The sequence below is a fragment of the Pleurodeles waltl genome, chromosome 1_2 (genome assembly GCF_031143425.1).
Source record: "Pleurodeles waltl isolate 20211129_DDA chromosome 1_2, aPleWal1.hap1.20221129, whole genome shotgun sequence".
Classification (NCBI taxonomy): Eukaryota; Metazoa; Chordata; class Amphibia; order Caudata; family Salamandridae; genus Pleurodeles; species Pleurodeles waltl.
The window spans coordinates 1191849759-1191871357 of NC_090437.1; positions in this window are offsets into that span (position 1 = coordinate 1191849759).

Genomic DNA, 21599 nt, shown 5'->3' on the forward strand with positions numbered 1-21599 from the left:
CAAGAAACTGTAAAGAAGACGCCTCAACATAAGCAAAGTAAGTGAAAATAAAATAGCTTAACATTAATCGAACAAACGTCACTAAATTAACACATGAATTTAAACACAAGTAATTAATACTACTGTATCTTTGTCTTCAAAATATAAAAACTAAAGTCCTCATCATGACATTGGCCACAAATCCCGCTTACCGCTGTGGTGACAGCTGCTAACATACCGCCGCAGTGGTGAATATCCGTTCAGCATATTATGACACACACACCAATTCGACAGAATACTGCTACATACACAAATCTGCCAGCCCAAAGGTCAGTGCTAAAGTGCAGTACCAACACCCATACCGTTACGCCAACAAAAAACAAAGCCGACCACATCATGACTCATGAACCACCACGGCGGTAAACCATTGGCAGTACACAGCGGTGCACTCAGAATGGACACCCAAATACTAAACCACACAACATTGGCCAATACCAAATACACACACCTGACACTCATACACACACCAAACCCACCCACTCACAGCACTATAAAACACACACCCACATCACCAACAACCCTTTATGAATACAATTTATCGCTACCAGACTGACATGAAGACCACTGCGACAACTAGATATGCACAGCCATACATCCCTCACGCACACCACTTCGCACACCCAACCACAGTTCCCAACACCCACACACTAACACACATCACACAACACCTATGTCCCCACAAAGGCACCCCCGTTTAACAGATGAGGAGTTGCGGGTCATGGTGGAGGAAATAGTCAGGGTAGAGCCACAGCTGTTTGGAGCACTGGTACAGCAAATATCCGTTGCCAGGAAGATGGAGCTATGACGCAGAATCATGGACAGGGTGAACTCAGTGGGACAACATCCACATACAAGGGATGACATCAGGAAGAGGTGGAACGACCTATGGGGGAAGGTACGTTCCGTGGCAGCAAGGCACCAACTCGCCATACAGAGGACTGGCAGCTCATAGCATGGGAGGAGCAAGTCTTGGCATTACTGCATCCAGAGGGACTCACTGGAGTTGCCGTAGGACTGGACACTGGTGAGTCAACATTTACCACTGATCACCCCCTATACCTCAATGCTATCTCACCCCCTCACCCTATCACACACACTGCACCTACACATATGACTAACCCCAATGCCAAGCCCTGCATGCCATACCAATGCATGGAGAGCCCTCCCACCCCCGCATGAACACCCATCACCAAAGCATGCACAGCATGGATGTTGGACTTTTTCCCTTGTGCAGGGTCATCCCCAGTCTTTTTGCCTCCTGCCTCCTACTTTTTCTGACCTGTTGCTGTTGGCTTTTGAACTCTGAGCACTTTACCACTGCTAACCAGTGCTAAAGTGCATACGCTCTCTGTGTAAATTGTATTGTTGATTGGGTTATCCATGATTGGCATATTTGATTTACCAGTAAGTCCCTAGTAAAGTGCAGTAGAGGTGCCCAGGGCCTGTAAATCAAATGCTACTAGTGGGTCTGCAGCACTGGTTGTGCCACCCACATTAGTAGCCCTGTAATCATGTCTCAGACCTGCCACTGCAGTGTCTGTGTTCAGTTTTAAACCGCCAATTCGATTTGGCAAGTGTACCTACTTGCCAGGCCTAAACCTTCCCTTTTCTTACATGTAAGACACCCCTAAGGTAGGCCCTAGGTAGCCCCATGGGCAGGGTGCAGTGTATGTTTAAGGTAGGACATATACTAATGTGTTTTATTTATCCTAACAGTAAAATACTGCTAAATTTGGTTTTCACTGTTGCAAGGCCTATCCCTCTCATAGGTTAACATGGGGGCTGTCTTTAAATATGATGAAAGTGTAGATTCCCTTTGGGAGCGGATAGACATGAGAAGTTTGGGGTCTCTGGGCTCACAATTTAGAAATACATCTTTTAGTAAAGTTGATTTTAAGATTGTGGGTTTGAAAATCCCACTTTTAGAAAGTGAGCATTTTCTTGCTTAAACCATTCTGTGACTGTGCCTGTTTGTGGATTCCCTGTCTGGGTCAGTTTGACAGTTGGGCTGTTTGCACCTCTCTCTAAACAGTGATACAAAAGCAGCTGGGGAGCAGCCTGCATATCTTGAAGAGCCATCTGAGCTAGGAGGGAGGGGAGGAGTTGTCACTCACACCTGAAAGGGCTGTGCCTGCCCTCACACAATTTAGTCTCCAATCCCCTGGTGTGTGTTTGGGGCCTGGCCTGGGCAAGGCAGAATTTCACAAACAAGAGAGACTTTTCTTTGAAGTAAGTCTACTTCAAAGGGCAAAATGGGTATAAGAAGGGCACCCAAAACCACAGACTTAAGATCACTTGTGGAAACCTAGAGGAACCTCTACCTGGAGAAGAGCTGAAGAGCTGAGGAAGAAGAGCTACCCTGCCTGTGACTGTGCTTTGTGGAGCTATCCTGCAGTTGCTGCTTCTGCCTGTGCAAGAGGACGAAGACTGGACTTTGTGTGCCTTCCTGCTTGTGAAGAACTCTCCAAGGGCTTGAAACTGAGCTTGCCTCCTGTTGTTGACGTCTCAGGGACAGCAAAGACTTCACTCTGCCAGCACCTGCAGCCTCTGCTGAGACTCCTGTCCTGTCAAGTGGTACCCTATCCAGTTCCTGGGGCCTTGACAAGTGAAGCTGGTGGACCAAGGTTCGAAATCCATGCACAGATCGCCGTGCCGCGCAGGGAAATTTCTGACGCAACCTCCGAGAGCGGCTAAAGAAATGATGTACTGCGGGTACAACGTGGAGTTTGCAACGCGGCTGGGAAATCGATGCGTGTGGCTGCAGAAACGACGCTCGGCATAGCTGACTGAGGCTGCAACAACGCAACGTTGCTGGACACAGGAAAACAATGCAAGCCTGCCCGGACCCGAGGTGGTTTGTCCGGATCGACACATCTCTCTCCTGTGGGGAAAGAAACGACGCACACCGATCGGACTGGAGAAGGAGAAACGACGCACGACCTTGCTTGCAGGTGAGAAATCAACGCACCGCTTACCTTTTTCAACACACACTCGCCCATGCGGATTATTTTGACTCGACCCAGGTACATTTTCATGCTAACAATGTTAGTGTTGTGTTTAAAAGGACATGAAGACACTTTTTGCATTTTAATTAATAACTTGACTTGTGTATGGTGGATTTTTGTCGTTTCGGTCTTGTTTTATTTAGATAAATATTCTCTATGTTTCTAAACCAGTGTTGTGTCATTTTGTAGTGTTTTCATTAAGACACTGTGGGGGTCATTCTGACCCTGGCGGTCTTGGACCGCCAGGGCAAGAATGACGGAAGCACCGCCAACAGGCTGGCGGTGCTTCAAATCCCATTCTGACCGCGGCGGTAAAGCCGCGGTCGCCCCGGCGGGGCCGGCGGTTTTCCGCCGTTTTTGCCCCGGCTGGGAGAATCCGCCAGGGCAGCGCTGCAAGCAGCGCTTCTCTGGGGATTCTGACCCCCTTACCGGCAGCCTGGTTCTGGCGGTTTTCACCGCCAGGAAGAGGCTGGCGGTAAGGGGTGTCCACCGGCCTGCTTTTCACTGTCTGCTTAGCAGACAGTGAAAAGCGCGACGGGTGCAACTGCACCCGTCGCACGGCTGCAACACTGCCGGCTCCATTCGGAGCCGGCTCCTGTGTTGCAGGCCTCATTCCCGCCGGCCCAGCGGGAATGTTGGAATGGGGACCGCGTTATTGTGGCCGCATGGCGGCCACATGGCGGTTTCCGCCTCGCGGGCGGCTACCGCCACCCGCCAAGGTTGGAATCACCCCCTGTGTGTGTTGGCACATATACTTTACACCTAGCACTCTGGAGTTAAGCCTGTCTGCTTGTGCCAAGCTACCAAGGGGGTGAGCATGGGTTAGCTGAGGGTGATTCTCTTTTACCCTGACTAGAGTGAGGGTCCTTGCTTGGACAGGGGGTAACCTGACTGCCAAACAAAGACCCCATTTCTAACAATAGAGAACTAACAAGCACACAATACATCACCATACACAAACAAAGGTGGCAGGGCAACAGCAACGATAGAGGGGAAGCTAGGGATGTACAATATGTCACAGACATGAAGCATAATACATCACTTACATCCCTACAGGTGCCCCAGCCAATTTCAGCAGAGAGGAGGTGCCACGGCTAGCCAGTCCCCCAACAGAAGATGCCCCCAGTGATGACAGTAACTCTGGACTTCAGGATCTGGATGAACTACCTGGCCCATCATGGACCACTGGTCAGTCGGTCACCCCAGCCCACTTTCAGTCGACCACAGAGCCTCCCCCATTAGTATCCAACACCACGGCACCCACCCAGCGTCCCCCGGACACGTCAATCAGCAGTGTACCCACCTGTACAGGGACCCCAATCCACACCTCACACCCAAGACAATCAGGGACGGTGGTGGGCACACCGTTCAAGGGACAGAGGCACAGGGCAACAGGGACACTGGGAGGACTGCTGTGCGCCCGGGGGAGGACAGACCCAGGGAACCGACTCTCCAGGAGGCATTCCCCAATGTCCTGGGGGCCTACCAACAATCCCAGGACACGATGGGCCAGGTCTTTAACAACATGCAGGAGAACAAGCGGCTGCAGGAGGAACACCATCAGGAGATCAGGGAGGACTTGCAGGTTCTCAACACCACCATGATCTCCATAGCAGGGGTGCTGGCAGACATGGCCAACATCATGAGGGAATCGGCAGCACACTAGCGGGCCCTTACCACTAGCCAGACTATTGACCAGCCCTCCACTTACGCTGCAGCTAGTGGGAAGGAGGCCCCACCACAGGACCAACAGGCCACCAGCAACCCTGCAGAAGGTGAACCACCCCGCAAACGTTCCCTGCGTCCCAGACAGATGCCAGAGACACTTGCCAAGACCAAGACCACTGCCAGGAAATGAGACTCTCCTGATTGTCTTCCTTGTGTCTCACCCAGTCACCTTGTCCACTTTGAACTACCTTTGTTCCCCTTCCTATGGCCCTTTGGACACTGGAACTGTGCTACAAACAGACCGGAACAATACCATGGACCTTCCTCTACCATAACCCATTCCATTGCACTTTTCAGTCAATTATTTGCACTGCAATAAACACCTTTGAACACAATTTGAGTGACACCGTTTTTTGTGTTGAAAATGTGCATTTATGGGAAGAGTCACATCTAGTGAAAATGATCTGAACACTGTGATAGCGTACAAATAATGACCTGTAGCTGTCTGCAGTAAACATATCAGGACACTGTTGTCATATCACCAACATCTGTAGAACGACAAGCCGTAGGTGACAGTAAGTTGAGATGCAGAGGACGTGAATGCTACAGCCCCAACGAAAAAATCAATAGTCAGAGTAATGGTCGTTTGCACTGTCTCACCTGTGTGTCACTGAAGTATTGACATATATCTGATGTTCTGTTGTCCACATCCTCATCCTCTGCCTCCTCATCCTCACTGTCCTCAGGATCCACTGCTGCCACAGGGGCACCTCCACTCCTGTCCTTTTGCAGAAAAGGCACATGACGTCTGAGGGCCAGTTTGTGCAACATGCAGCATGCCACTATCTGGCAGGCCTTCTCGTGTGAGTAGCACAGGGATCAACCTGTCAGATGCAGGCTTCTGAACCTGGCCTTCAGAAAGCCGAAGATCCTCTCGATTGTTCTCCTGGTTCGCCCATTCGCATCATTATAATGGTTCTCAGCCCCTGTGCTGGCATTCCTCACAGGTGTCAGGAGCCACAATAGTTTTGGGTAGCCAGAGTCACCTACAAATAGTGAGGGTCAAAATTTAGCCCTTACACAATCCTATAGTGATAACACTTGAAGGCATACACGGACATACAGTGGGTAGGGGTGGGGACTCTGGATCACCCATTAGCCACACCCTGTGCCTCTGAAGTTGGGCCATCACATTTGGAATTCAGCTGTTCCTCAGAACGAAGGTGTCATGCACCGACCCAGGATACTTGTGACAGTGATGTGGGAGATGTACTGGCCCGCCAGGCACACAATTTGCACATTCAGTGAGTGGAAACTATTGCGATTCCTGCCAAATCTTCCACCTGGGGGAAAGAAATGTAGCTGCACATGTGTTTCACCAAGGCAGACAATACCCTTGCCAGCACGACTGAGAACATTGGCTGTGACATTCCTGCTGCCAAGCCCACTGTCACTTGGAAAAAAACAGTTGCCAGGAAATGGGGCATAGATAGAACCTGCACAAGAGGGGGGATCCCAGTGGGATAACAGATAGCTGATATCAAGTCAGGCTCCAATTGTGCACACAGCTCTTTGATTGCGGCCCTGTCCAGTCCAGGTGAGTATAATGTGCCTGTCCTCCAGTGTAGCCAAGTCCACAATAGGTCTGTACACAGGGGTTTGTCCACTCCTCCTATTCATCCGCAGTGGTAGGTATCTAAGGGACACAAGAGTGAGTAGGGCATCAAAATTTGAACAATGGAACCACCACCTCAGTGTGCATACAGCATTAATGTGATGGGACAGTGGGAATGGCAATGTATGTGCAATATTCAGCAATCTCGCAGTTATGGAAGATCTGTATATAGTCCACCACCATGAAATGGCGACCACCTGTCCTGTACCTAGGGACAGGTGGAAGTGAGGTAACTCCACCGACGTTAGGCATCATGGCAGAAGGTGGTCTTGCACCGCCGTGCAATTCCTCATTGGCTAATATGGGTCTCTAAGGAGTACCGTGGCCAGTGGTGATCAGCGGTGACGGTGTACACCGCTTTAGACGTGACCGCCATTTTCTGTCTATAACCTCACTTGATTCCTGAGTTTCCACAGGAGAACACCTACACTGCGTGTGCTGCTGTGACCTGTGTCTGGAACCTGCCATGGCCCATGTGACCGGGGAAAGGGCCCCTGCCTTCACTTTGGATGAGTTAGAGCGCTTGGCAGATCGGGTCCTACCCAAGTATGGACAGCTGTATGGGCGTCCAGACCAACAGGTGAGTACACCTTGGGCACTATGCATGTGGGAAAGTTGCATGGAGAAGTGTGTGCAGGCATCGTGTCATTTGGGGGAATGTCTGTAGGTAGTGTACATAGTGTACATGGTGGGCGCCGGGAGATGTGTGTGCCAATTCAGTTGGAAATGGGATTTGTGGGCCATATGTGTGACAGGCTGGATTGTATGTGTAATAGTGTCCTCCTGTCTGCATTCCCTCTGCAGGTCAGCGCCCATCAAAAAAAGGGATTGTTGCCAGGAGGGTGGCCATCTCCTTCGCCCCTGGCACCTCAGGCCCTGTCCCAGTGAGCCCTGCTGCCCTGAGTGAGGAGGCTATTGACCTCCTGAGATCCATCTCTGTAGGGCAATCAACCATTGTGAATGCCATCACGGGGCCGGAATCCCAGATGCAGCAATGCAATGCATTCCTGGAGGGAATCCACTGTGGATTGGTGATCCTACAAAGATTGATTCAGACTCTGGCCTCCTCTCTGATGGCAGCCATTGTTCTTGTTCCTATCATCCCCCCTCCAACTACCACTTCCCAGTCTCCTCAACCCCAACCTATCCCATGCACACATACAGACGAGCATGCACACAAGACATCACACAAGAGTGGCACAGTGAAACACAGGCACCACACTTCAGTCCACAAGCACTCACACAAACAACAGACAGTTGCACACACATCCACTGCCTCCACTGTCTCCCCCTCCTCCCTCACAGTCACGTCCACACTCACACGTGCATGCACTGCTTCAACAGCCACTACCAGCATCACCACACCAAGCAGCACGCACACCTCACTAGCAGACACCTTCCTAACACCCATCCACGTGTCACGATGTCCTCTCCACTCTGTCTGTCCCCCCTTCCTAAAGGACACAAACGCAGGCACTCAGACACCCAACGGCCATCCACCTCACATCAGCACACTGCCCATGCACCTGCAGCCAAGTCCAGCAGACATACTCCTCCAACAACCACTCCCTTAACTTCCACTCCCATCCCTCCTCCCTCATCCTGCCCCACCTTCCCGGAGAAGCTTTTCCTTCCCCAACTTGACCTCTTCCCTCCCCCTTCCCACCCTGTCCTGCCCAGAGCAACCCAGCCCAGCACCTCAGTCAAACAGTCAACGGGGACAGTGGAGTAACCTCCTAGTGGTGGAGGCAAGCGAGTGAAGGATCCCAGTCCATCAGCCAGGAAAGGGAAGGATCCCACTCCACCAACCAGGAAAGTGAAGGATCCCACTCCACTAGCCCAGAGGGGTAAGGTTCCCACTCAACCACCAATGCAGGAAAAGGTTCCCACTCAACCACCAATGCTAGAGAAGGTTCCCACTCAACCACCAATGCAAGAAAAGGTCCCCACTCAACCACCAATGACAGGCAAGAAGCCCTCACCTCCAGCTGGGACACAGCAGCCCTCACCTCCAGCAGAGGCTGCCCAGGTGACACCTCCCCCAGCAGAGACAATGCAGCCCTCACCTCCAGCAGAGGCTGCCCGGATGACACCTCCCACAGCAGACACTATGCAGCCCTCACCTCCAGCAGAGGGCATGTAGTCCATCCTCCAGGGACTGTTGTACAAGGAGACCCCTCCAGGATCAGTGGGCAAGTTCCCCACCTCAGTGACTGTGACCTTGCACTCCCCAGCATTGGGAAATGGGCATGGAGCCCCCTCCAGGATCAGCAGGCACGTTCCCCACCTCAGTGACTGTGATCTTGCACTCGTCAGCATTGGGAAAGGGACATGGAGCCCCCTCCAGGATCAGTGGGCAAATTCCCCACCTCAGTGACTGTGACCTTGCACTCTCCAGCATTGGGAAATGGGCATGCAGCCCCCTCCAGAACCAGTGGGCAAATTCCCGACTTCAGCTGAGGTGCCCCCACTACCCTTCCCCCTGAGGTGCCTGTCCACTTCTGTGATGATGCCCCCACACATTTTTGTGCATACTTAGTCAGGATCAAGTTGGGGCTTGGACTGTGCCCTGTGGCCATTATGTACTTTGGACTGGGCATTGACCCTTTCTGGACAATTGTTTATGTCTATCTGCTCAACATTCGTTCATATGGTGGCTTTTGCCTTGCAAATAAATTTTCAGTACTTCCTACCTCTAGTCCTTGTATTATTATGCTGTGTGTCATTGGTTTTCCTCTGCAGCTGGTTGTGTGTATGGTGTGTGTGTGGATGGTGTGTGTTGTGCGTGTGTGTCACTCTCCTTTTCCTCCCTCCCTCCTTTGTGTGCTAGGCGGCTGTACTCACCGTTGGAGTTGGTGTTCTAGGTGGAGCATAGCGTAGAAGAGCATCGGGAAGACTTGAAGTTCCAGTTCCATGGCGGCATTGAGCTTCTCTGTGTCTCTATTACTGAGTCTTTGGTCTTGTGTGATGTGTTTCCGCCGAGCTTTTGATGCCATTCGTACCGCCCCGGAAATCGTGGTGGTGTGCTATGTCATAATGTGGTGGGCGGTACCTTGTCTTCTGCCTGGCTGTTGATGACTACCGCAGTGGTGCATGGTGTTTTCACCCTGGTGGATGGTGTGGTACATTGGCTGTCTATGGGAGTTATCACCGCCATGGTCATAATTTGGTGGTAATTATCGCCAGCCTGTTGGCGGTATTACCGCACTTTAACAGTCACTGCCAATGTCATAATGACCACCTAAGACTGAAAAATATCAAAGAAACTACAGTAAAAGAAGCCCAGAAGATTGAAGGGAAATTCCAAAGAAAGCAAAGTTGCAAAAAGTAAGTAAAGATAAATATTAATATATTTACATAAACACTAATCAATAAAATAAATTAAACTAAAACCAATAGATTAAATAAATGAAAAATACTAAATATATCCTTACATTTAAAAACAAAAACATTTACAAATACATACTTAAAAAAAATATATAAGAAACGCAAGGTGAGCAACAAAAGTCCCCAAAAAATCAAAACTCCCAAAAAAATTTAAGAAAAGGTAAGTTTATAGTGCAAGCTTATAGTGTAAAATGTATTTGAAAATGTAACAGGACGCACAATGCAAATTACCAATAACATATACTTTCATATTCCTATAAACCACAGAATCATAACACAAAGTGCAACTTACATACATGGAAATCTAGAGTTAAGCTACAAAGACTACAGCTACTGCAACAAGAGTACTAGTAATGAAAAAAGGCATTGGAAATGCAGTAAATATTATTCCAATGCAAGCTACAGAAGGGGATAACAAAATATGATATAGTAGAAAGTGTGAGGGAACAGAAACATCCCCCAAATGTAACAAAACTACAAGCAAGATATGTCCTATAGGATTTAAGAGAAGCAAGCACTAGTCCCCTAGCACCAACATGAACTATGCTTAAAGATATTACACCCCAAGTTCCTGAAGAAGTCACAACACAACTATTAATAAGATCAAACCTAAAAAACACTGATAATAAGAACTAAGAAAGTAATAAGGCAAGCACCAAGAGCACCAAGATCATTCAGAGCAAATTAAATCCCAGAAAACCTGACACGAACACATACTAACTAATAATTCATATTGCATGACAATGAAAATAAAGAGAAAATAATAATTGTCTTTGCAAAGAACAAAAACCTACTAACTTTAACAAAATGCTAACACCGTACACTGGATGGGATGCTCAAGTATTGTACCCGATCATTCTCACAAATACAAACAGTACACAGACATTACTGCCAGGATATCTTGTTTTGGTAGTTTAAGATAAAGTGCCTACACAGAATTGGGGATGGTGTTGAATCTCAAGAACAAATGAGGTAATGTGTCCCTGACAGTACCCAAACACAAGTGAAATAATTTGTATTTTAAGGACGCCCTCTGAAGTCAGTAGTAAATTGTAAAACATGAAGGTTTATTAAAAATAATTCAAGGTACAATACAGATGGAAAACATAATAGTCATAATGCATATTAAATCTTTATAGGGGATTAGCAGAAGGCTCAATCAATTTCAGTACAAAGGTAAATGACATGAAGTCAAGGCATAAATATTCCAGACCCAAGCATGAGACAAGCCAAAAGGGTTTCAGTCTGTAAAGTTGGGGAAAACCAGACATTGCTCACCTCAGAAACGTACCATCTTTTATAGTAACACTCACAGTAAAAGTCAACAGAAATAGCAACAGTCAACATAAGGTAAGCAAAGCTAAACGAATCACAATACATAATTATACAATGTCATCTACTACCCCCATCCTAGCACAACCCCCTGAAAAGTATTAGTTTGTTCTATTCTGACATACTATCATTGGATGTGACATTACAAGTTATACAAAACAATGGAAGTCTCAAATGAATAGGCTCACAGTAGCACAGGCAGGAAGAGCCTTGAAAATAGCAAAAGGGTTTCTCCATAGTTCTTTGATAACAGCATGTCAACACGGGCATCAGTGCATATTTTACTGTGTGTGATGTCAGGAAGAGAAATTAAAACATGGCTACAGTGAAAAACTAAGATGGAGTCAGGGCCTACTTTTGAACCTACTTTACAAAGCACAGAAAAATACACTTCTATTAAGTGCATTGTTTTAGTTTTACTGCAGAGATGTTAATAAGGTTAAACACACCATTTTAACCAAATAAAAAAAAGAAATTATGAGCTCCCCACAGTACTAAACGAAAAACAATAACTACAACCCCCAAATAATCATCATCAACTTTGAGCAAGTCATGATCCAAACAATATAAAAGCTATACACATACAGCCTATGAGGGTGCTACTACTATTTTCATGAATTAATATGTAGGCACCCACATCAACTATGAGCATATATTATGTCACAAACTCAAAATTTCCCTATGAAATATAAACTTTTTTTGGCCTATGTGCCTACCACATAGGTAAAAAAGCACTATTACACTCTATCTGAATCACCTGTCTACCAAAGACACTATCAAAAACTGTTGACTTCTTACAAAACACTTCGGTTGGTCACTTGCCACGTGATCAGGACGTAGATGCTAACCCAAGTTTCAAACACCAAAGTGGGAAGTATGACAGTACAATATCACAAGAAGACAAAATAAACAATGCGGTGGCACAATTCTTTCCAGTGAACATTTGGAAGAAGCCGCCCATCCCTATATCAATTCATTGAAATGTTAAGAAAAGAACACAGCTACCAAGAGTAGAAATTAACCCAATCCCTAACTCAAATAAAAGAAAAGTAACTAAACTAATCAAACAATTGAAAAAAATGCTTGAACACAAAATATCTGTATTTCCAATTCCTAAACACTTTTATAAAAAGAAAACTGCTCTACAAAAAACATACACAGTTAACTATACATAGGATCAACCTAAAAAATTGAAACATAACCAAACATTTGTATAAATAGAAATTATTTTAAAAAAAATTATCACTCAGAAAACAGTATTTTTTTTACAATTAGTAAAAAATTCAAAATGATAAGTGTTATGCAACGTAAAACATCCTTAACTCAATAGCAAACTCCTTGAAACAATTAACCTCCTTTAACCATACACAGTAACACAATGCTAAGAAATAATTGAAATTTATAAACAGATAATTGAAAGACATATCAGCAAATAGTAATTACACAAATAACTTACAAATAAGAAAATCCAAATGTCAACAAGTAAATCCTCCAAATGAACTTGATAAAACATATCTCCAAGAAAATTCAAATGTAAGTAATGAAAAATGCAACAGTCCATAAAATAAATCCATATCATGTACATCAACACCCTATAAATATATATAAAAATAGAATAATTGCTCCAAGAAAACTGTAACATTAAGGCAAAATTAAGAGTTGGTAAAATAAAAATCATCTTATTTTTCCTGAAAAAAATATAAAACACAAATACCATCCAAAAATAATATATATCCAAGTTGATAAAAAATCCTTAAAGATAATACATAAAATGCATTCTGACAATAAAAATAACCCGCACAAAATAGAAAACATAATTCATAACTTATTAAAAGGTAAAAATAACACAGACATCTATACTAGAAATATAAAATGAATACTATGCAATTCAGTCTACCGCACGTCCAATATGAAATCTCGACCAGGCCTTAAACTAACTAATTAAAAGCGAAACACTATACTACCCTAGATAACTTAGTGTAGTTTACAGTGTACACTCCCCAAAAATGGGCTTACTTGTTTCAAGAAACCACAAGTAAGAACCACCACACCAAAGATCCACCAACTAACTGAAAAGAAGAAGAAAACTAGAAAATACAGACACCAATAAAAAGAATGACAGATAAATTGAACTAAAACTATTTTTTCTTTACATTAGAAAAAAACAGAAAACCTATTCAAGACATTACATGATGTATTTAAACAATTATAAAAATTGTAATGAATTGAAAAATATATTAAAAAATAATAAATTATCCATATTAAAATCAATTAAGAAAAAACAATAAGTAAAAAAGTTCTATTTGCAGTATTTAATACTGAAATTAAAAATATACTACAAATGAGTTTAAAAAATGTTGATACACTACAAAAAAATGTATGCCTACATGTAACAAAGATGTGTAATTGATGATGTTTGTCCATTGTTGTCGATTAAGAGTCAACATCTCATTGATTGGTTGACTGGGCTCTCTGCGTCTGAAAATGACTGAGTAGTCTGCTTTAGGTGTGGAATGTCTTGTCACGTTGGGCACACATGTGATGAGACTGTCAAGATGTGCAGCTCTCTTTCTTTGAGCTCTGCAGTACGCCTCGCCTCAGAGGTTTGGCATCAGGTGGAAATTAGAATGCGCCATGCTGGACGGTTTAATGCGAAGGTTTTCCAGGTGGCAGTGTTGATCTCGATGGACTTTAGGAAGACCTCCAGCATATCCTTGAACTGCTAATTTTGTTCTCCAGCGAGAATTTTCCCTAAGAGAGTTCTCTGTATAAGAGCTGTTTGAGGATGCGCTCATCTGACATTTTCACAAAATGCTCAGTCCATCTGGGCTGAGCTTTCCTCAGCAGTGTATGAACTGATGGCACACTGGCTCTGGAAAGGACTTCAGTATCCAGCACTTTGTCCTCCCGTCTGATTTTTAGAAGTGTGTGCAGACAGGGCATGTGGAAGTGATTGAGTTGTTGAGCATGACTAAGTTAGACAGCCGACGTTTCACCGGCATTCAGTAAACTTGAAAGCACAACTTCTCAGTAGATATTCAGCTTCACTGGTAAGCTATTCCCTCGATGTGAGCACGCTTTCTCAATTCTGCAGTTTAATTCAGCATCGATCGGCACGGCTTGGAAAAGGGTACTGCCCAGGCACATAAATTGGTCCACTACCCGCAGTCTCTGTCAATTTACAGTGATGGACGGTTCTGTGTAGGGAGCGTGGGGAACTGGCTGGCAAATGACATCAGTCTTCTTGATGTTGAGACTGAAGTTGTAGCATGCAGATGAAAACTTGTCCATATTGGTTTGCATTTCTGGCTATGTACTGGCATTCAGAGCACAATCATCGGCAAAAAGAAAGTCTTGTAGCAGAGTTTTCTTCAACTTGGTGACGACAAGCAGTTGCCTCAAATTGAAGAGTTCCATTCAATTCTGTATTTCAGACCTACTCCTTCAGCGCAGTGCTGGAAGGCACCGGGAAGAGTGGCAGAGAATAATGCTGTACAGCTAGAATACAACCTCGCTTGACAACTTTGGTGACTGGGAAGGCCTTAGATGTTTGAATCTGTAAGAACAGCCAATATTCAAAATGATCCTCCACACCCCCAGGTGACTGACAGAGTCAAACACTTTTGTGAGGTCCACTCTGTAAGGAAGCCGCACTGGTTTTCTGACAGTAAGCCCTTCTCCAGGTGAGTGATCAGACGGTGCAGTTGAGAGCAGCAAGATTTCATGGCGATTTTCACGTACCTGACGATTGCCCTTTCTCTTATAGAGGTGTACAATGGACGTGCCTCTCAGTTACTGTGGAATGGAACCTTGCTTCCAGAAGGACTGAAACATCTCAGTGAGTTTTCATAGCAGCAAGGGACCACCAACTTTGTATACTTCTGCCGATATGATCTCTAAATCTGGGGCTTTGCCACTTGACAGCTGGTTGATGGATTTCTTCACATCGCCCTCTTCTGGTAGAGCATCCATTGAGTCATGGACAGCAACCTGGGGCATCCTGTCGATAGCCTCAACAAAGATGCATAATTAATACTCTTGTCAGATAGAAACTTAAAAAATGAATAACATTATTAACTACATATTTTCAAATTAATAATAAAATAGTGCCCTCATTTTATTTAGAAAAGTAAAATGTACCAAATGATTATGTAAAACATGTCTTTGATGATAGCATGTACAAATGTTATGAAAGGTAAATACTACAAACTTTTTACATTCTACTCTCACTCTAAACTTAGCTACTTTTGGAAAACTGTTGGAGTCTAGGATGATCAAAGGTACTATTCTTACTCCAAACCTTACAACTGTTGGACTCTGGATAGGTCACATTTACTCTTCCCACTCCAAACCCTGCTGCTTCAGATTAATTGTTAGACTCTGGGGGCCACTGGGGTGGGTCAGATTTATGTACCTATTTATTTTAAGCTTTTATAAAGAGTGCTAATTTACCCTTTGGCATCTTGGTGCTAGTAGGCAGTAATCATTCAAATTAAGGTTACACAGCTATCCCACGCTTATATAGAGGTTTGTAGTAGTTTCCTAAACCTCAGCAATGAGGTTTTCACCCGCAAAGTCCTTGGGAGCGAGTTCCACAGTTTGGCAGCCGCTACTAAGAATCACCTGCTTCCCAGGGTAGTTCTACAGAATCTTGGGACATTCACAAGGAAGAACTTCTCTGAATGCAAACTGAGTCTTGGAGTGTAAAACAATAACCTTTTATTTAGAGGGCCATGTTTCCTGAAAAATAGGACATTATGTACAAGATAGAAGGATTTAAATTTGGCGCTATGACCGAATGTTAGCCTGTGAAGTTTAAGTAGACCAGCAGAGGTAGACTAAAATTTCCTTATTTTTAAAATCAATGTATCTGACAATTTCTGGGCTATTTGCAGTTTATTAACCGATTTTGCTGGTAAGCCCAGGTAGACTGAAATACAATAGCATGGCCTTGCAAAAAACAGGTGTTAGTAATCTGTATTCCTGGTTGAAAGATGAATAGGTAGTTGATCTATTTCAGGATCTGGAGTTGAAAGAAACAGGTCCTTACTGCCGGATGAATCTCTTCCACCATTGACAAGCCTGAATGAAACTTTATCCCAAGGTTTCTAAAACAATGAACAGGGGAAGGCTGCGGGCCAAGAGAAGATGGTCAGAAAGCATGTTCTCATAAAAATCATTCCCGGTAGGGGAAAAGAATTTCTCTTTAGCCCGTTCAATTTAATATAATTTTGAGACAACCAAAAATTAACATTGGCCAAGCATTCGTGTACGCTGGCAGATCTTTTACTAGGGTTGCTGTCGACCACAAACAAAATCGGGGTTTAATCTACATATATAAGGACAATCAGTTTACAATCAAATGTGCTAATGGAACCAGGTACAAATTAAACAAAATTTACTATTCCCACTTCAAACATAGCCACTTTGGGGAAAATAGGGGACTGTGGTGGGGAAGGAGGAGAAAGTCAGGTTTACAATTCATAGTCCAAACTTAGCCGCATTGGGTAACTTGTCGGACTCTGGGGGTGGTCAGATTTACTATTCACTCTCCAAACTTACCACACTGGGAAACAAATCAGATTTGTTATTCCCACTCCAAACTATGACACTGGTGAAAATATATTTCAACAATATTAAGGTCAAACACTGATAAAACACAAAAACATGCTGTCTTATTTAGCTACTAAGTATCCTGCAACCACCCTGATCCTAGAGAGATACTTCTCTCCAATAGTTTCAGACAAATTGAAAAGAGACTTGGTTGGGAGAGCAATAAATAGCAGTAGAACACAAACTCCTGATACTCCTTGCCAAGCTCCTCTTCCACCAAGAGGCGAAAAATTGCATTCCTGAACAGAAGACTCAACTGTGCATGATTTTTAAAATATGGGTTGACCTAATGCAAAATGTTTATTTGCCAAAGCAACGCCCTAGGCACATTATGGTCTCACTATATACCCCAATCACTAGCAAAGCTTATTTTCCAATGTCCATCTCCAGGATCCTGGCTGCATTTAGATCTGCAAGCTATAGTGACTGGAATCTTGTCATAGGAGCAACAGTAGACTATTCTGCACTCAATGATAAGATTAATACCAAGGACTGAAACTAACAATGTGATGTAATGGAATACCTTGGCTTACAAGGCTGCCTGCATTTCACATACCCACAAAGAATACACGTTTAAATTATGTGTACATGGCATCTGTTCCAGGATCACATTACATCTTCACCTCTAATTCAGTGTTGCCACAATTAGATAATTGCTTTTTATTAGTAGGTGGGGTTCTGAATTATTAGATCGTATTATTAGAACATGGACTTAGCCACACAGCTTCCACATCTACACTAGGGAGACTATACATAGCCAAATACAAAGTGCCAGCAGAGAAGGATACCCTAATATAACTATGGGCATATCTAGATGCAAAAACAGAATGGGTCTCCTCAGCACAAATCTTGTGGGCTGCCTGAAAGGCAACATGAGTAATTCAGCTTTGTTCAAAGGCAAAGTAAGAACAGATAATGCTGGTGTACAGAGGGAAAACAAGGAGATGACTTACCTTTATAGTTCAAGCCCATCACCAGAATTTATAAAAGCATTAGAATGGAAGAAATTTGACATTAATACCCTATTAACATCAAAAGCAGAATATGTTCTCACTAGACTGCATTGGTACTACTGCGAACAGGGAGTGAAAGCAGACAGGCTTTTAAGCAGTTCAACATACACAGAGAGAGTATTAATCTGCCATCTCCTCCATATATGATGATTTGCATTAGAAACAACTTCCTCCATGTTTATAGTTCAGCCGTTAATGACACATCAATGGCTGAGGTACAGTTCCTGAACTGCATACCCCTCCTTGCACTATATAACAAGGACAGACTTATTGGAAGGGGAAATTACCAATGTGAAAGTATCAGGAGCGAGATCAGACTGCCCCTGTTGCAAAGCACCAAGAAATGATGGCCTACCTAGCGGATTTTAAAGAACCAGTAAAACCCTAATTGCTTGCATACTATATGCTGTATAAATGGGAAGATTGCAAAAGGAATTTAATAAAGCAATAGGAAGTCATATACTCAAACTATTTGGGTATCCCCGCTAAATGCTATCAGCCTATTTCCTTGACAAACACTGACGTAAAGATACTGGCCAAAGTACTGGAAAGCCACCTCAGAAAAATCATCCCGAACCTTGTTCATATTCCTATTCATGTTTAGGCTAGATAATGGCCACACATCAAGAAACCAATTTAGGCTGATTTCCAATGTCATTAGGCAAGTAAAATTTAATCTAGAAGAAACAGTAGAAGCTTAATTGAATGCTGAAAGGCTTTTGACCACATTGAATAGGGCATCACTTCAGGGCTGGTTTGTGTCTTAACTTCATCACTAAAATAAAATGCCTGCACCTAGACCCATTGATTCAAGTGAACTTCAGAGGCTTCTTATCCGACAATATCACTGTGGTATAGAGAGAATCGACTAGGTAGCACTCCGTATAGAGTCCAAAGAATCTCATGCAGTGACAATAATAGTTGATTCTCTTGTCCTTCTTTAACGCCTTTTGAGAACTACTTCAGGGCACAATTGTTCCAATGAGGTTCACAATAATCCATCAGGATCCATGATCTGTACCATGTAGTCTACATGGCGTGATTTAGAATACGTGTGCTGACCATGGATCCTTGTGCATTGTTGTGGGCCCATTCTGAGTAACACTCCCTGTAAATAGAACCAACCCAGTGTATCAAAGGCTTTTTCTATGCCTAGGAAAAGTTCTACATACGAAGGTCACCCCTGATAGTATTCCAGCATGAGACGGAAGAGACGTCTCAGATTGAGAAACACATTGCTCCCTGGGATGAAACTGTTTTGGTTGTAGTGGTACCAGCGTGGTGAGGTAGGGCAGCAGCCTATTCCCCATTATTTTCCCAAGGATGTTTCACTTTGTATTGAGCACAGAGTGGGGCCAGTACGAGCGCACCTTCAATGGGTTGCGGCCCAGAACCATTAATACCTCTCGTAAAGACATGGGTGGAGCACCTCTATTTTTGGCAAGCTGAAACATGTGAAGCAACCTCAGGGCAAGGATAGTCTTATAGGTTGCATAAAACTCCACAGGGAGCACATTTGTTACTGGGGGTTTATTGTACACCATCTGGTCTTTCACATGTTAGACCTCGACCAGCGTGAACGGTTCAGCGAGAGTGATGTTGCAGGGAGTATAAGCACAGGATTGGCAAACTCCAAGTAGTTTTGCAATTGGGACCCCTCATTTCTCTCCCTCTCCTAATATGGAGAGCTGTAGTAATTGAGAAAGGCTGTGTTAGTGTTCGCTTGTGCACTGAGAATGTCTCAGGTCTGCGTTCAGTTAGCATGCATTTGGGGGTTGGTCAGCCTCCGATTGAAACAGCAAAGCCAGTTTATGCTCTGCTTTATCTCCCTCTGCATGTTGTGTGGCTACATATTTTGCATAATCCAGTTTCCTGAGCTTGTCCACTAGTGCTTTATGATCCACTCTAAGAGCGGGGAGATCACGCACGAGCCCCACGCTCTCCCCGTAAGCACCTCTGCCTCGCGAATAGCATTCTCTCTGGCCACTATTTTGCATCATAGTGTGAGTTTCACACCATATTCAGTCTTAATACAAATTCCCTGCATGACCCCCTTGAAGGTGTCCTACTTCACCCGTCAGACACTGTTCCACCATTTTACTCAAACAATTGGGCAATGTGTGTGTCTATGGTTTCACAAAATGTGTCATCTTGTGTGCAGCAATCAAATAGGCATGGGTGTTCGTCATCTGCCCCACTGTATCATCATCTTGAGGGGGGATGTGGTCCGAAAGTCTGCAGCCAAGATAATCAGTAACAAACAGGATCGTGTGAGGGTTGTAGGAAAAGAAGGTTGATTCTAGTGTGCAGTTGATGGACTGGTGAGAAGAATGAATATTCCCTCATGAGGGTATGCTTGGAGCACCACATGTCCGTCAGGAGGATATGTCCTTGTTAATCTACAAAGGATTGTCCAGAGGATGGTCTTGCAGACTTAGTACAATTGAGACCGAAACGTTGATGCTAAGTCCGACTGTATCCAAATATAAAATTGGATCTTCACCATCATATTGTTTCGTGTGTGATGGACTATTTCTGGAGTGGACTTCTCAGACATTAATCTCTGAGTTGTGTAACTGTTCAACTGGGTTTCGCAAGATTAATGTTGTTATGGAACTTTATGATCTGTTCCCTTTGCAACTTCATTCAACACAAATACATTTTTTCTAAATTTGCTTTAGTATGCGCCTGATTTCAGTTTCTTTTTGCTTTTCTTTCTTTTTCATTTATCTGGGTCACAAACTGTGTATTCAACTAGGTTATGTCTGATTCTAGGTTGTCAACCATTGGGCAAAATGACCAAAAAAAATATATGAAATACTTTTTTAAACAATTCCCTTGTTAGCTCATTACCTTACAACACAGTTTATATCTGTGCTTGCAAGGGTCTATTGGGTTGCCCTTCTCTTTAATGTCCTCTGGATTCCAGCTACTCCCAGCCTTGTCCGGTGTCATGAAGAAGAGCATTTGTCCACAGTCTATGACTTGTAATTTGGCTGGGAACATGAGTGAATATAGTAGAGCTAGTGCAGTTTCTGCTTAACTGGCATGAATGAACCCTGCCGACTTTGCATATCCACAGTGTAGTTAGGATATATGTTCACCTGACTGTTATCTACTTGCTAGGGGCCTTTCATGCGGGCAGCTTCTAAAATATGATTGTGGTCTCTGTAATTAAAGAGAAGTGCCACTACCGGTCTGGGTGAAGCCTATGGGGTAGGCGTCCTGCCAGGTACCCGGTGGGCCTATTCAGCTAACAAGGTGGATCTTTTGCCTCCCAACACTATATTGAGCAACCAGTAGCCAAGAAATAAGTTTATATTGGTGCCCTACACTCCCTCTGGGAGCCCCATGACCTGCATGTTATTGCGGCATGAGTTGCCTTCTGTGTCATCTGCCCTAGTGTATAGCAAGGTCACTTCAGCTTGTACAGCCTTTAGCTGAGACTGCATATCGGCTATTGACAGCCTCATGTACGCCAATGCAGAGTCATTAGATTCCACTCTATCCCATAGTTTGGCTTGGTCAGCCGGCACCAGGCCCGTTTCTATCATGAAGGCATGTAACTTGGGCTCCAAGAGGTCTTGACATTTTTGACGGCCTGTAGGAGTTCATCAAATCTGTCCCTCTGTGATGCACGAGCATGGTACCCTCCATGTCTCCTGCTGTGGAAGGGACAGCATTGAAGCATCCCTAACCCCACCCCCACTGTCTGGACCTTCCCTTATAGTCGCTGCACCTTCAGTATACAAGGCTAGGAAGAAGGGATGGGGGAGGAGGTCCAACATCCCCATATACCTCTGGCATATCTAAACCTCAAGGGCCCCACTGTTAATTGGCCAGCTTCTAAAGTCTGTGCACCACGCA